Source organism: Pimephales promelas, chromosome 16, assembly GCF_988280905.1.
Source record: "Pimephales promelas chromosome 16, fPimPro1.hap1.1, whole genome shotgun sequence".
Lineage (NCBI taxonomy): Eukaryota > Metazoa > Chordata > Actinopteri > Cypriniformes > Leuciscidae > Pimephales > Pimephales promelas.
In genome coordinates, this window is record NC_142784.1 from 24,115,208 (window position 1) to 24,133,130 (window position 17,923).

The window sequence follows — 17,923 nt, forward strand, 5'->3', positions numbered from 1 at the left end:
ACTATACAATTATCACACATTTTCTCAAAATTGCTCATAATTGCAGGCTTGAGTTGTTATTTTAAGCTTGGTCCTATGTTTTTGCAAGTCCCACCTTTTGGAGCTTAAGGGAAAAAAGGCTATATTAATCATTGAAGCCCTGATTGTGTGCATTCTGCATCAGCAAGCACAGAAGATTTGTGGTTGCCCTAGTGATTGCACTTCTTGAGAGTAACTCAAGAAAAAAATGGCCTCTCTTACACAGCGACTGCAAACCGGTCCAACGCCATTAAAGGAATAGTTCAACCAAAAAAATGAAAAATCTAATCGTTTCAATCGTGTATGACCTTTTTTTTTTGGAGGACCATTAAGAGAAGATATTGAAGAGGTACTGAACATACATTTAAAATGGGGTACAAAACAACACTAAACCCATTGTATGGACAAAAAAAGAGATATTCTTCAAAATATCTTTTTTTGTGTTCCATAGAAAAAGAATGTCACACAAGTTTGAAATGACAATAGAGTGAAATAAATAAAAACACAAATGGGTTAACTACCCCTATAAATGGTACCACTTTAAATAATGGCATGTGGGCCCATAACTAAAGAGTACGAGTGAATACAGAGTCAGACTTGTATTAGAAGTGGTGTGAGGAACTTCCAGAATTAATAGTTCAACAATGCCATGAAATTGCAGAGTATGCTGCCGGGTATGAGTTGGGGTCCAGTACCATTTGCTTAATAACCATCCTCAGAAAGGAACTGACCAGTAGACCAGGAACAGGCCAGTAAGATTAAAGAAACACAGCCATGCCTCGTTTAGCCGGTCCCCTAAGACAGCAAGAAACGCTACAGTGGGCATCTCACATTTATCCAATATCAGCAGCTGCTGTACCGCCCCTGCCCTCCCCTTCACTACCCTCCCAGTCCCGCTGGGGCATTCAGCAGATTTTAATTTCACTTCTAGCTTCTGTTCTGCAGCTTGTGCTTTAGGCACACAAAAGCCTGAGTTTCAAGTTGAACGTGAGAACCACCTCATCTCCTGAACCCTATTAGCATATGAATCCTCTGGCAAAATGATGGAACGGAAAGAGGAACGGGAAGACATAAGAGAATGACGGAACAGGAGGCAAAAAGTGTGCCCACCACCAAGTTAAAATCTACTCTTCTTTTTTTTTCTTGTTGACAAAAAGGCACAAATTATGTTGTTTTGCGCTTTTTCAAATATGCTTGGTTCTTTGGGCATTACGCTTTTTATTTGCAATTCTTTTTGCAAGGTTTACAGATTTAAAATGTACGACAGGGAATTCCGCCATTTAAAACGTTCTTTTGATGCTTGAACTCGACCTTAGTGCACTCACTGTTTGTGCAGGTAAATGTGCCCATCTGGAACTAGCTCAAAAATGTTTTGAAAGTAGGTTATAATTGTTATTTGGCCAGGGTTTCATCCTCAGATCATTTATTGGGTGAGCAACTAATCTGCCGACAAACCCAAGATTGACCCCATTCTTCAGGGTTGATCTGATGGGTCTAGCTGGTGTGTTGCTGGGGGATGTACAATGGGGGGAAGAAATGACAACAGTTGCACTGACCTGATCCGTCTCTCTCAGCATGGCAAACAAAGGGCCCCATACTTGTTCTTCTCCTCTCCAGCTGTGGACAGAGAAACACCACTGTCAATAAAGCAGAACAAGAGAAAATACACACAGAACAAATTGATGTGGACCCTTGTGACACCCAAATTGATTCATGATAAGTGTTCGAGTAAAATGTCTTTCAAAGATTTATTATGCAGGTCAAAAGATATCCAGAAAAATGCTTGTAAAAAAATCCTTGTTATTAAAGGAGAACTCCGGCGCAAAATGAACCTTTGGTCTAATGAAACATCAGTACCTAGTCGATTGTTCTCTGAGATTTGTTTCCATGATAATCGAATGTAAAGAGTTTTATATCTAAATACTGTTCAGCGTATAATGCTAGTACTGGGGGCATTTTCTAAGTAAAAAGAAATCGCTAGTTTATACCACTAACAAGGCTCAACATAGCCCCACACTAACGCAGTAACATAATGAGGGTCCATACATGCAAAACAAAGCACTGAGAACTTTGTAAGTGTACAGACCGTTTAATAAGAAGATATAGACAGTTCACTTTGTGTTTACAGACAGGAGCCATCTTAGAAAATAGTCTCGATAAGTCGATCCCCGAACGCCGTTCATACAGTTCAGAAGTTCGCTGAACTTCATACAGTTCAGCTCACTCAGCACGATGTTCGTGGTTTGACTTGTCGTGACTGTTTTCCAAAACTAGCGATTTCTTTGTACTTAGTAAATGCCCCCATTACTAGCGTTATACGCTAAACAGTTTTTAGAGATAACTCTTTACATTCGATTATCATGAAAACAAATCTCAGAAAACAGCTGACTAGGTACCGATATTTTATTAGACCAAAGGTTCATTTTGCGCTGGAGTTCTCCTTTAAAGCATCCTGAGCCAGAAACCTGGTACACAAGGCCATTTAAAACCGCACTTTTTCATTTATAGTGAAAATTTCCAAAAATGGGATTAGGAGCAAAGTATACTCATCATCAACATAGTATATGCGTATGTTTGCATGCATGCAGCCATTTTTCTAACCGCCCACAGTGTGCAAAGTAAGCACAGCAATGTAGTACCGAGTCACTTTTATATTTTAATCTGTAGCGTATCCGCACTTTTTCTTGCATACTACAAGCACTTTTTCATACGTTGCCGGTACCCTGACCACGAAGAAAGATTTCCACCATGCTGTCTGAATTCTTGGCTACAGTCAATTCCTTGCTGATATAGCGTTTCAAAAAAACAAATAAGGATTAGTGAATGCGTGAGTAATTGCAGTCATTTTAGCCTGCTTTTAAGAGATAAGCAATGGCATCGGCCTCTGAAAAACCCATATCGTTCAGCCACTACCAAGGGTCATGGAATATGTTCCGAATGAATCCAATAAATGCAAGACAGCACACATAAAATTGTTGTACCAAGCAGATAGTTGTAGATTTATGGTCTGTTTTTATCATTGGTAGTCTGCTGGACCATTACACAACAAAAAGCAGCATCAATCTCTACTTCTGTCAGGCCATTAATGATGGTGGCGGTTGCTACCCCACTCTTCCTCTCTGCCCAAGTCCAATCAGCTTTTTGTTCCCTCTTATTTTATAGTGATGAATGATGGATGTTATCACACACTAAGACAGGCTTTTACAAGCATGGATTACTTCTGTACACGACCAAAAACTACCACACTTCAAGAGGCCAGGAGCATTAGATCAAAACACATAGCCACAAAGCTCTTCATTGTGACAGCAATCGAGATAAGCACCACACATGTAAGGGGATCAGATTGTCTAATGTCTTCCACAGGACATCATTTATATATTTTTATTTGTCTTTCTCTCTGAGTTTGCAGAGGACTGGGGACACAGCAGTACAAGACGGGAGCGAGGCTCAGAGCAGCTGCCTATGTCATTATTGCTCTATACCGCTTTTATCATTCCCATAAATCTGGTTCTGCAGAGCCCCATAAAATGGCAACCTGTGAGTGTCTGGCACTCCAAACACCCCGTGGAGAAGGAGAGATCGAGACAGAAAGAAAGGAGAACCCCGGGAGCTGTTAACCTGACTAATGACAAACTCCATTTCAAAAGCCCAGCGGACTCTATGACAGTGTTTACTGCTGCTTATGATTAAACGGAGATGGAAAAACAGAAACTTGGCATTATCAGTTTCAAAAATGATATCAAAAATACATATAGTACTTGTACAAGAAATTAAATTGTAGTATAAGTGCTAGGAAGTTTGGACTAATACAGTGTCCAATCCAGTCACAAGACCAACAGGACTTGCTTTCCTTGATTCAGTTCCGATTCATTTGGGTATATTCCAGTCCATTTTCTTATACGTTAAATAAATTAAGAAAATGTTTGCATTATCAATGTTCAAAATAGATGTGCTTTACATTTTTCAGCATTCTTTCATTGATAGAAAGTTCAAAAGAACAACATTTATTTGAAACAGAAATATTTCGTAAATGTAAAAGTCTTACCTGTCACTTTTGATTAATCTAATTCTGAATAAAAAAGACCCCAAACAACCAAATTAATTATACTTTAAATTGCACTTACTGTGTAAATCTGTTATAATAGCAATATGTACAATAATTACAAAATTAGGGTTAGGTCTATTAGTTTGCATTTACACTCCAAGGGCCCTATCTTGCACCAAGCGCAATTGACTTTGTACACTGATGCATGTATCATTTGTATTTTGCACCTGTGCAAAGCAGACTTCCCTCCACAGACGCACACCGGAAAAATATGGAATGAACTTGCAGTTCCCGAAAAATACAGCGTTGCGCGTACATTCAGATGCTATTTTAAGTGTGCTTGCTTGGCCATAATACGTTACAGAGTGTGAACACCACAAATACACTGTAGATGTTTCTACACAGATGCATTTTACTTTTTGCAAATGATAAGGAAAAATATTAAAACATAAGTGAAATCATTGTTGAGTCCATGACGATGAGGTATAAAGCTTACACATTTACACAAATTATTATATGCATGTTTAACCAAAGCTAATTTGGGTGGGTTTGTCCCATCCCCAATGTCACTTCTCTTTCTTTTACAGCCCTGACAAGAACATCGATCTCTTCGGCTGTGAACGATTCTGAAGCGCGCCTGGTAAATGTGCCGTTATAATAGTACTGCGCCATGGAACAAGTGCACCTCATTCATCATGCTCTTAAAGGGAATATGATATTACGCTCTTATTCGTTTGTTTCTCGTTACTTCAGACCAAACCCCTTTTAGATTTGCGTCGAGCGCAATAGTAATTTATCGCGCCTGTTAAATAGCAACAGCGCCGAGATCCGCCCACAAAGTTACTTGCGATTTGCTCATGACACTTGCGTTTTAGAACGTTAAAATAGGGTCTCAAGACTCAATGTAGTATAAGTTTGGTTTGTCTCATCTGTTGCTATGGTTATTTCACGGTCAACATAGGCGCCAATTTATGTTTCTACTAGTGAGTGCCCACCCCCCCAAATCCCTGCCGTGAAGACAAACTCACCTCCTGCTAAAATTAAAAAAGCGATCTACATTTCACAGTACATCTATCTATTTATTTACATCGTGTTTACACTTTGTTGGTAATAATCAAAGGATTTGTGAGAACTCAATTTTTTTCGTACAGAACTCTATTGAGTGGACTGGACTGTTTTGAGTGGTGCTGAGCAGTTTCTGACTAAGTTAAACATCTCTGATCGGCCTTTAGATTTTCACTCCCCTAAACATGACGCGGAACAAAACGAACTGTGATTGGTTGCTTGCTTTACATGTTTTTTGCTAGTGAAAGCTGCGATAAGGTCCAGAACTTCTGCCATCAGTCTGAAGGTCTAGCTACACAAGACTAGCCATAAGTGAATACAACTTACAGCAAAGACATAAGATGTTTAAAACAACACCCAAATTCAAATATCAACACCAAAATTGCTGCCAGTTGCTGCCCATAAACCTTATAGACACTCAATTGTGAACAATTCCAGGTTCCACTACAGCATATGCTGCTTTTATCAGCTGATCTCATTTCACACTCAGCCTTCAAAATCAATCACAAGGACAGGTAATATAGCTGAGAAAACAAATAGCTCAGAAATAATATTGTTTCCAAGGGTAACCACAGTGTCCTGCTATTGTGGGAAAGGAAACACCTCATATAATACTCAGGAACATTTTAAAAGTCGGAAAATGACTACTTTCCTTTAAGGCTCAGTGGGCTTCTGCTGTATGCTTTTAGTGTTGTGTTAACAACTGAACTCTTTCACCCTTTACTGAAAAACACACAGCTGATGTCAGTATGATAACGTTGCGTGAGCAATGACGTGTGTCTGCCAGACCAAACAAAAGATCTGACACATTCAATGTACTTTGGCCCAAAGCAGAGAGAGCCAAGACTTCATAACAACAGGTTGAGGTTGCCCTGCAACAAAGCTACAGCTGTTATGCTATGCTATATACTGTTTAATACTATCTTTAAAACTCAAACAATAAATTACCCTAAACAAAAATGTAAAAATGTAATCCGTCAGTTGATGATTGTGTTCATTTGATTAATTAAGTGTGAACGCTGCTCTCCGAACCCTGGTGCGCACCAAACAAGCAAACCAAGACCCCTGAAAAGGTGGGTCTTGGTTCACTTCCAAATAACTCCGTAATTTTAAATGATGTAAATGAAACAAAAACACCCCAAAATAGACGTCCCGTCTCATATCAACCCTCTCCGTCGCACACAAACAAAGATCTGCAGAAATCAGGAATTCCTGACACTGTTTTGATTCCTTTACACATTTTATAAACTCTTCACGAGTTCTCGGCTTGTCAAAATACCATTATATGTTGGCTACGCACATAAAACGAGCGCATTTAGTCCAGAACACAAGCAGTTTTGGATGTTCGTTAAGCTCTGTCACAAAACTTGTGCATTATTTTCTTTATTTTTTGTCTGGACCAAAAGAACCAAACTACAAGTGTGAAAAATCTTCACAAGTTTTAATTCATTTTAGTAGGATCATTTTTCTTTGTCGCTCTATTTTTGCAACTTGAAGGACACAGCAAGGCATGTAGAAATGATTTTTGACCATGACAGTTCTGATCCTAAACACAATAGGAAAACGTGTTGGCATTGAATGATCAAGGTTGGACGTTCAATCCCCGGTTCCACCTGACCAAGAGCAAAAAAACCTAACCCCAGCTGCTCCCGACGAGCTGGATGGCGTCTTGTATGGCTGACACCGCCGGTGTATGAATAAGAGAATTAATGGCTGAACGTGAGGCAATATGTAAAGCGCTTTGGTGACCATGGGTCTAGATAAATACAGTCCATTTACCATTTACCACGCTCTATGAATTGAAGATTTAGACTTCAGCATTCAGGACAAAGAAAAACTGTCTGCATCTATTGTCATAAACGTTTCAAGGATCTTCAGCAAATAAATTAATTTACTAAATCAAGTTCAAGTTTCAAATTTGTATTTATATAGCACACTTAAAAACAGCAAACAGTGCTGACCAAAGTGCTGAACAATAGACAAGATAAATTACAAGGACAAACCACACATTCATTACAAAATATGACAATTAATTAAAAGCTAAAGGAAAAAAAGGGTTTTAAGAGAGGATTTAAAAACAGTTAGAGATTGAGCTCTGATATAAACCGGAAGGGCAATCGCAAATGCTCTGTACCCTCTATTCTTTAACCGTGATCTGAGGACAGACAAATCACCAGACCTCAGGTTTCGTGTAGGATTGTGTGGACAGTGTAGCTCAGACAAATAGCTCGGTGCCAGATTATTCACGAATTTAAAAACAAAGATAAGAACTTTAAACTCAATTCTAAAACAGAGAGCCAATGCAATGATTTTTAGATAGGTGAAACATGATCAAATTTACGTTTTCTTTTGAGGAACTTTCCAGCAGCATTCTGGCCTAATTGGAGATGAGCAATAGAGTGTCTGGGTATGCCATAGTAGAGAGAGTTGCAATAATCCAATGGCGATGTAATGAGCGCATGGACAGCAATCTCCTAAAGGTTTTCTCAGAGAGAGAGGATTTGACCTTAGAGAGAAGATGTAACTGGAAAAAAAAACAAGAACTTAGCTAGAAATTAATTTCAAATATATATTTTAATGGGGTGAGTAGAAAAAAAAAAATCGCTTTGCAAGAAAACCATGGGCACATTTCCATCGGAAGACATACTTCTATTCAATGGAAACATAAAAACTGACCACTAACCAAGTTTCCTTAAGTTTCCTTAAGTTCCTTCCTTAAGTTTAAGTGCTAAAACAAGTACCTAAGAGTCAATGATTTAGAGTGCAAACACACTTTTCATATGTAGTAAGTTACTTACATGACACAGGGTGCAATGAAAATAAACCATATTAGTGGGTTATGGGATTTTCATACTGCTGTTTGTTGCCAAGCAGAACTTCCCAGATGTGAATTCCCAGTATCAAAGCTGGGGGAAAAGTGTTATGTCTGGTGAGCCTTTATGACAAAACAAACAGGCTGTCAGAAAACACAGTTCATCTTTACATCTCCTGCTGGAGAAGAGAGCTGCACAACAGCTGAGTGATTAAATGATTTCATCGACTGTCACTGTTCCCTCCTGGATTTTAAAATAAGAGAGGGTGGCAAACAACTTAACTTTTCTTTTCAGAGATTAAACAACAAAATTAAAAGTTGTAACAAGAGCATAAATAATAAATGGAACAAATAATACCAAATATAATGTTAGAATTTAAACCATGTGTGCTCAAAAATCTGGTCTGAAATAGTTTTAATAATGCCATTACTAATATGACTACATGTTAGCTATGTAATTGTAAATACATAGAACTTAATAAGTTTGACACTTCCGAGGAACTTCTGTTTCACAAGACAAATGACACAAACTAGTGTACTAATTTAAAAGTTCTAGGCCAGAGGCCTTGAATCAACTTCCTGGTCTGACACATTAAAATAACATATACTGGTGGTTTCAGCATAGATGATACGGTAACACTTTACTTTACTTTCCCTTATAGTTAATGTATTAACTACTGTACATTACAAACTACATTTGTTACAGTATTTATTAATCTTTGCTAATGTTAGTTAAAAATAAGTTGTTCATTGTTTGTTCATGTTAATTCACAGTGTTATCTAATGTTAACTTTTGATTTTAATAATGCTGAAATGAACATTGATTAAGATTAATAAATGGTATAGAAGTATTGTTTATTCTTCATTCATGTTAAAAATAGCCTAATGAAACATTGTAAAGTGTAACCAAAAATACATCGATTATCCTACATAGAGTGAAATGGTTACATTAAATATTTTTGTACATCAAGGTAACAACTAGTAATTTTAGCTTTTATGAGTGTGATACGTTACTGCTTTTAGTATTGCTGCATTGCTGTATTACTTCAGATGGAGCAGGTCACGTATATGTCAGTGCTAAGAAATCACAACAACAGCAAAAATCGGAGACTTTTTGAAAAACACATGACTACAGAAACTCTAGGAGTTTCAGGAAGAATTCAGAAAAACAACCATGTGTTTCGCCTTTTTTCATGGTACCCACGTGGCAGCAGTTGAGACCAATCCCTTCCCTCCTGCCGTCACATCCCAGACAGACAGTCACCCTGGATCAGAGCAGCCACACATGAAATGGTGATGAGATACTTCGAGCGGTCATGTAAAACTCTGAGCCCTGTGTCAATGTAGCAGTTCTCAGAATGTGTCCATGTGTCTTTCCAATCAAAACACAAGTATAAGCCTCCTGACGCCTTTTTGCCAGCATGTAAACATACACATACTTCACTAGTAGCTTTCCATTTGAGCTTAACAACACTTCTAACTAACTTCAAAGTTTCTTTGACCTCATTATTTCTTAAAAAAAAAAACTGCATATCTTATCTTATCTTTCTGATAAAGTTTTCCTTGCTTAAAAGAGAAAATGTACAGGGTTAGAAAAAAAATGAATTAAGAAAAAGTGCACACACCCATCTCATAAGTCTTCCTTTCAATGCGCTCCATCTTTTCCGGTGTAATCCACGTTCACCTTTTCAATCGTAAAGCCATAGGTGCAGAAGGAACCATGCAGGGTGGAAGCCAAACAGACACAGATGAGTATAACAAGAGTCAGCGGCGTAACTTGCCCTCCCTCCAGTTCAAATTTGGGGGCTGGATTTTGTGGGAGCCGAGCGTGACTCAGTGAGCATGCTCTGAAACGAAAGGCACACTTTTATAGGCACATGACAAGTGATTTCCAGTCCCTCCTCCCATCCACATCCTCCCCTCCCATCTGCCTCCGAGCTGAACAGAACCCAGGAATGCGGCTCAGACCAAAGTCCGGCCTCCATCAGGAGTGGAGGAGCAAGAGAGAGCCTCCCCCACTGGATCAATAACACGTCCAGCTGCCCGAGGCAAACGCTGAATTTTACCGGCCGCTTGCTTTTTCTTTATTGGAGGCAGGTGGCTAAATGGCAGAGGTCTGTATTACAAACGAGAGGGTCCCAGTTCCCAGTGCTGGGAGAACTGGCACCTAACAACCCCCTGACCCTTCATCTGTCATAGAAGGATGCCCAAAATGACTGGCTTTCCCAACAAAGAGCATTTTCTACTAAGAATAGGAATGTGTGAGGTAAAAAGACACCTGAGGTAAAGCTTTTCAACTGGTTAAGTAAGTTGGGAAATACCCTCTTATGTTACTGCTCACAAGTTCTCACATATCACAGGTGACATGCCTTCCTTAGTCAACCCCATGACCTCCATTCACACTTAAACAGGTCTCAATACCATTCAAATGTTTGGGACCAGTAAGATTTTTTTCGAGAAGTTCTTGAAGGAAGCCTCTCATCCTCCGATGCTGCATTTACTTATTAAATTCAAAACATTTATTTTAAATTTGAATATTGTTATTATTTATCTGATTTTTGATTATTTTAAACTGTAATTTATTCCAGTGATTTATTACTCCATTCTTTAGTGCCACTTGATCCAATCATCCTATGCTGATTTGCTGCTCAAGAAACATTTCTTCTTATTATCATTAATGTTGTTTTTGTCACTTTTAATCAATTTAATCCAGTTTCTGAATTTAAATGTTCAATTTCTTTAAAAGAAAACTTACTGACCACAAACTTTTGAATGGTAATGTGTATATATGCTTTAATTATACTTAACTATTATCCTATCGAGTACAACAATAACATCATATTTTACGATAATATTAAATATACTTGATTCTGATTGGTCAAACACAGAATTCTAAATGTTTAGTATAATGGACACTATTAACAGTTTATAAATAGGGATGTAACGGTTCACAAAATTCACGGTTCGGTTCAATACTATACACTTGTGTCACGGTTCGGTATGTTTCCGATACAGCAAAAAGAAAGAAATGGCAGAGAAATTTCCTTGATTTTTATTTTTTATTTTATTAAAACTAACATCATAAAGTATGAATTATTTTTTTAACTTTGAGCAATGATGGAGCTATACTTGACTTTTCTTAGGAGCATATAAAACAAAACAGCTCCTTGGACAAAATAAAATGTAATATTGTAGTAGTTATAAACAAAGGTTTATTTTACAGTAGTTTAGATTAACATTTGAGGGCAGCAATTGTATTCATAATGTCAAAATAAACCCGACGTGATGTTACTTGAAAGCATTATAGCCTACTATTCCTGCCAAACTTACAGTTGTTGTACAGTAAATCCATGGTGAATGTTGTTGATCTGGACACAGGATAGTTCATTCATGGGACAATGTTTCTTCCTGGTTTCCACGTCAGCGCAGTTTGATCTGTTAATAACGGAGAAATGTGAATGTTTCTCACTAGATCTCGCAGCGATGTTATTACTTAAGTTGCGAACTCAAATGTTTTCTTTACTGGATTTGGCTGTGTAGTAACAATACTGCTTGATTAAGATCAGCTCGCGCTCCATTGGTCCAAACCATAGACTGTAAAAAATAGGTCCAAATGGACAAACGGATCAACCACACAATTACATTTGCCAGTTGATGTTGGGCAATGTTGTAGTCACGCCAGCGTCTCTTACATTATGAGTGCGCTTGCCATGCGCAACGCGCCTACATTTGAAATAACCAAATTCTGGTCAGCAGGAAAAATTGTCCAACGAACCGTTCGGTTCATAAATGCATACCGAAAACCGTACCGAACGGTTCAATATAATTACGTGTATCGTTACACCCCAATTTATAACTGTTTCATTAAACATTTTTCTTGTAACATGCTGCTTTTTTATACACATGCTAATAAAGAAATTTCAACATTTTAGGTCTCTGTATTTATTTATGCGTCAAGTAGTATAATGTCATTATCTAAAAATGAATTTAAACGCATCACCCTGACAGAGATTACATTTTGCGTAAATGACCGACTCTAACCACACAGTTGAAAATGACTATGTATTAGTTACAATAAAAACACTAAAACACAAACTATACAACTAGAAGACTAAATATGAACAAGAAAGCGAACTAAAAGCAGCCAACTTGAGCAATTAATTTGCCAAATAGTCATAAAATGTGTTATGGATAACTGTTCGCCATCTCATCCACCAGTACTGTTATCATTTACAGTATGCTGTTTCATATGCATATCCACCCAAGGGAAGAATGAGATACGCCTTCCATGGTGTTTTTCAGTGTGTGCACGTCTGTTTCCATGCTTCTGTGTGCCTCTGTCTGGACAACTCTGATAAGCGCCTTGTCTCTCAGCCTACATGCAGATCTATTTGCTATTTCACTGATCAGCATGATGAGACTTTTGTTCACCAAGTGTAGCAAAACAAACCACTGCTGTTTTCACACATACATGCATACTTATCACATTCCGCTCTATCTATCGCAGACAAAAACACACACGACCCATGGAATCACTGCTCATATTCTCCAGCTCTCACAACACACACACTGAGCTGATAAGACTGAAGAGCAAACAGATTCATTCTAGAAAACGTGATTCCGCTGGAACAAGCTTCTATTCAGAGAATAGAAATAGAAATCAAATGGGTTTCTGCTTTTTAATTCATCAAAAAAAAAAAAAAAAGATTGATTGAAGTTAATCTGCTAATTACTGCTAAACTCTAATTTTTATCTAATAAAAGTTAAGTAACGAATTGATTTTTCACACCAGGAATTACATTTTCTGACGGTGAGTTTCACAGTGCAGGGTGTTCCAGCCGCGCTCTGGCGATTCTCTCTCCTGCCCTAATTTCTCAGAGAATCTGTCTGCATTCAAACCAGGTTGTACAATGAGGACATTAGTCCTTTGAGACATTCTCTCAGCCTCCCTCTAGCTCTCTCGTCTTTCACACACTCTCACTTTCTCTCCCCTCACTCACTCACTTTTTTTTTTTTTAGTTTTCCTGATTGCCACACTACAATGAGAACCCTACCCCGTCCTCTGTATTTCCCTTCCGTCTTAATACCTGTCCATCATACCATATCCCTGTAGGCACCGAACAAATGCCAAGTTAACATCTTACCTCAAATGGTTTCTATTCATTGTATCTAGTAAAGGGGTTTTCAAAATGTTTGCAACATGGGGGCCTCTGGCAAAAAAAACAACATTTGGCAATGCAAAAAGGGCTGTAACAAGTAAATCTGAATTGAATTAAAAAATATTGTTTCCTTCAAATTATACCTTGCAGATAATAATAAATACATAAATGACAATTATTTAATTTCTAACCATGTCTTTATACTATTATAAGTTATAATATGTCACAACCTTCAAAAAGTTTGAAAACCCCTGATGCAGAGCTTTACCCTTTTCCTGTGTCTCTGCTTATCTCACAACACAATAACATACCTCGCAATTCAGAGGATTCCAGAAAAAAATATCCCTAATGATTAATACAGTTTAACACAAGTTAATTTTTATATTAAATTAATGAGCTAATACTACTTAAACAGTTTACACAAAACATCAATGTTTTGTCTAAACAAATCGCCTGATTGGTTTTGGCGGGTGTCAGAGTGACAAGGAAGAGAATAAAATAAGGGAGGACTGCTCCAGATGATTGCAGATCAGTCCTTAAGGTCAAAGGTTATGGGAAAAAAGGAGGTAAAAAGAGCACTCGTGCTGAGGTGAAGGTGGTTGTCTAACTGGGCAAGAACAAAACAGAGAGGTTCAGAAGTGGGGGAGGAACATTGTCATTATGGTGGACACAATAAAAGGTTTAAGCCTATGACCCTTCAAAGGCAAAATAATGCCAATTAAGGATTAAGAGACCCTAGCGTGGGTTCAGCCGCAGTGGCTCTTAGCTGTGGTCCTATTTGTCAGTTTTAATGACCACTTTTAGCCAGACAAACAGCTCACATTGTCCGTACATAAGAACAACATCAAGAACAAAGGCGGTACATTTACTGCCTTTCTCAGGTCACGGCTTACCATAACACAGCAGCATTGACCGGCAAGCCACCACACTGACCCTATGACTTTACAAAGTGAAAACAAAGAATGTGTGGTTTAAATCGGAGTTTTAAAGGCAGCTGCTGCCTGCCCCATTTATTCTGAATAGCATATGGTTATCCGTGTTCCCTCTGCAAAAAAAAAAAAAAGAAGAAAAAAAAGGGAAGGGCACATTTAAAAAAAAAACGAAATCTCAACAAATAGTGCAAGGACTATTTTCATTTATCATGTTAAGTAAATCAGACCATAAGCCTAGTTGTGTGCATTATTAAAGCTACTAACCTCAAAAGCCGCAGGGGTGGGTGCAGGTCATCTGTTCTACAAACAAATGATTTGTATCACACTTTATGTTTTTGAGAATCAAAAATCTTTCTGCCACAAAAAATACAATGAAACAATGCAGCTCATTTAAAACAATCAGAGGTGGAAAATAACTAATTACAAATACGTTTCCTCACAGTACTCGAGTAGATTTTTCAATTCTTTCTACTTTCTTGAGTATAATTAAATTGTGGTACTTTTACTGCTACTGCTTGAGTAGAATAAAAATAAAGTATTCAACTTTGCTTTGCTTTGTGCCGACGAAGCAACAGGGCAAGCTGGCATTTGACAGACACTTTTCAAACGACTGTGATGAAGCCCTGCCCTTGCGCCATGAAAGACAAGTCTGAAGCGCTTCAGCCAATCACAGACAAGTCTGAAGCGCTTCAGCCAATCACAGGCAGGTCTGAAGCGCTTCAGCCAATCACAGGCAGGTCTGAAGCGCTTCGGGCAATCCCAGATAGGTCTGACGCACTTCTGCCAATCACAGATAGGTCTGACTCGGGTGCAAAACCAATCAAAACTTCCAATTCAGCTGGGGGGCGGGGCATTCAAACGTCTTTGACATTCAATCCATAGCTAATGTTTCAGTATAGTGAAGTGAGCTATCCTCATATTCTGATTTTAAATTGAAATTGGTCATACCATATTAGCAGAGCAATGAGCAGTTGAAGTTCAATGAAAACTCGATTAAACGACAATGTAACAGTGTCAGATGTCAGAACAACAGAATAACAGAACAATGTAAGTGTCTAAAATGCATGTACACAGTTGAGCTCAATGCTTTAGCTTGCCTTGCCTGTGCAGTTAAACTAAATGAGCAAACTTGGTTCCATAATTTCTTTATCCGACCTCTCACTTACCTTTTGCCCTTCTTAAAAAAAAAAAAAACATGAAAAGTATCTTAAGTGGACTTACTTTTCAAAATTACCAATAAAACAATCGCCCTTGGCAACAGGGAGAGCTGGTATATTTGTTTAGCATAGTGTCAAACATGACAATTTATAAGATTAATATGTTTTGCTCCAAATTCATGTTGCTTCTTATCACATAATGAGACAGAAAATATATATAATTTTATTAAAATGATACAGGCTATGTTTAACTCTATCATTAGCGTTGCATTATAGATATACAGCATTCTTATGAAAATACCCAAGATGGTTTGAAGAACACAAACACTAAAAGTGTTTATAGAGTATAGACTATAATGCATGGTTTATGAATTTGTTGGGTATAGATTGGGCACGATTTGTTAAACCAAGGGAACAGTTGTTTAACAGTTGTACGGTTTACTGTATAAACTGAGCGGTCGGATTGTAAAAAAAAGAGGATTTTTTTTCTCTCACAGGTGACTTCCGTAGTATTTGACCCCCTTTGCTATGAAAACTTATTTTAAATGACAAAATATTGTTTTTTATTTATTTATTCCAAGTCATCCGTGTAAACTATAAAATAGCAAATTCTTTCAATGGACACACCACACCACAATGGACCTTTGTGAGCAGACCTTGAAATAAAAGAGCTTAACAACCAGCATAAAGTATAAAAACTCAGAGCACAGGTCTTACACTGTTGCTGCATGAAGCAATGGACCGGCAGCTTACATCACACAATATGAAGCTCTATTGCCTCCTTTTGGAAATAAATGGAAGTTCCTGAGGACTTCTTTTCAGTTGGATTAGTGTTTGCCGTTTGTTTAAATCCTTATGGCATTTAGACATATTTTAAAAGTTTTTTTTAAATATCCAAAATTTAAACACAAAGATTATTCTTGAAGGACCATATATTATGAGTGAATGCAACAGAAATACATTTTTTCTTTAGTCATTTAAATTCAATTTGTTCCTTTATTTTGCTCAAAAGTATCCTGTACCTTAACTGAAAAATATCCATTATATATATATATATGAACAAAGTAAGAAAACTGACATCTTACCTGAAATGGTCTGGCGATGACTGCATAAATGTGAATCATCATCATCCATAATTTGTAGAAACAGAAGTTTCACTGAAAGATTCAGACCTCTTCATTTCCACATTCTGCAAGCAAAGTGAACAAGCAAAGACTATATTATCAACACTGAAAAGCAAACGTTATTCCGGTCTGTTGGAGAGCCATGGGCTCAGTGTCTTTACACCCTGTGTGTGTGTGTGTGTGCTTTTCACTCCACATATAGGCTACGTGCCTTTGCCATCGGCATTACACTAATATATGTCTTGTCTTTAAGAAGGCACTTCTCTTTTTTTCTCTCTTTTTGACTGGAACTGAAATCAATGGTCACGCAATTACAGAATGTGGATTTGTCAACTGACTTATGGCTGTTAAAGTGCGTGTGGGGAGCACTATACAAATACCCAATAAAGAGTTCAATAAGAGCAGTAACACTGCTGATTGCCAACTACGGTCCCATCAAAACCAGACGGCCAGTTTCAGGTGTTTTATTCTGTCGAGAAGCAATACTGCCTATTGGCAAAGAACATCGATGTTCACTCAAACGTCTCAAGGCGGTCTATTGACTCTCCACGAGGGAGCAGAGTCAACCATTTGGAAGTTATAGCTCCTTTCAAACAGTTTTAAGATAGAACAAACGTTCAGGGCTGGAAAGTGCTGTCTCAAGAGGCTCCGTCACCGATAATTAGTGATCAATCACGAATTAGTTTAAAAGCTTGAAAAGAACACTGAGAGCATTATTAGATTGCACTGCTCTCCAATAATGACTTGGATTTTTAGAGGAATGAAACCCCTGCAATCGTTTGTCAGTCTCCTCTATTGCCAATCACGTCCATTAATCAGGGGAAGGTCCAAACGGTCCATATCTGAAAGAGCGCAGGTGCCAAACAAAAAGGAAGAGGGGGGGAAAAAGCTGCTTTACAGCTTGTGTAATTAAAGGACATTAACAGAGATGGAGTCGACTGCTTCAGGTTCATCACTATGTGGTAAGTATGTTTTAAGTATTTGAAAAATAACTAAATCTAAAAACGCTAATCAGAGACTCATTCATGTTAATTCAGCTACTAAGATCTAAACTGAAAGGTATTTGCTTAAAATTGCACTCATCTAACGTAACAGATGTAAGATACTTCTATGGCTGGAGTTTGCTATTGAAACCACTCCCTACCATGAACTGACCAGCTCTCTGTAATTGAACAAATGCATCAATGCTGCATTTGTTCAATCTAATTTCAGGATGCTGCTACTAGGGCATATTTATCGAAGAGAACAAATATGTCTAATAGATCAGATTAGCCCACAAATCACAGGTCAAGGGAAGAAGCCATATCACAATATACCTGAGGTTAAACCAGAACATTATTGTTGTCCTTTAGAAACCTGACCAAGGGCGTTTTTCATGGTGGCAATTAAGGGCCTTAATAATTCAATCGGAAGCTAAAACTAAATAATAATAATAAATCAAACTGTTATAGTTTATATACTTGTTATACAACTTTATTATATACTTGGATATTTGATAATTTGTTATTATTAATATACTCAGTTTTTTTTGTAACCATCCTCTTCTGTTAACTGACTCGGGAAAACTGACTGTAAAAAGGGAAGGGTTAATTGGCAACACTTATGGTAATG

The 17,923-nt window shown here is 37.8% G+C and overlaps 1 long non-coding RNA gene across 3 annotated transcripts in view; it reads right to left on the bottom strand.

Moving 5' to 3' along the window:
• LOC148973357 (uncharacterized) overlaps positions 1–9,851 on the bottom strand; it is a 115,093-nt gene extending 105,242 nt beyond the window's left edge. For all 3 annotated transcript variants that reach the window (XR_016146885.1, XR_016146883.1, XR_016146882.1), the window contains exons 1-2: positions 9,566–9,851; positions 1,575–1,635 (exon numbers count right to left, since the gene is read on the bottom strand). This is a non-coding gene — a long non-coding RNA (uncharacterized LOC148973357). The remainder of the gene's footprint in view (positions 1–1,574; positions 1,636–9,565) is intronic.
• Positions 9,852–17,923: the final 8,072 nt, after the last annotated feature.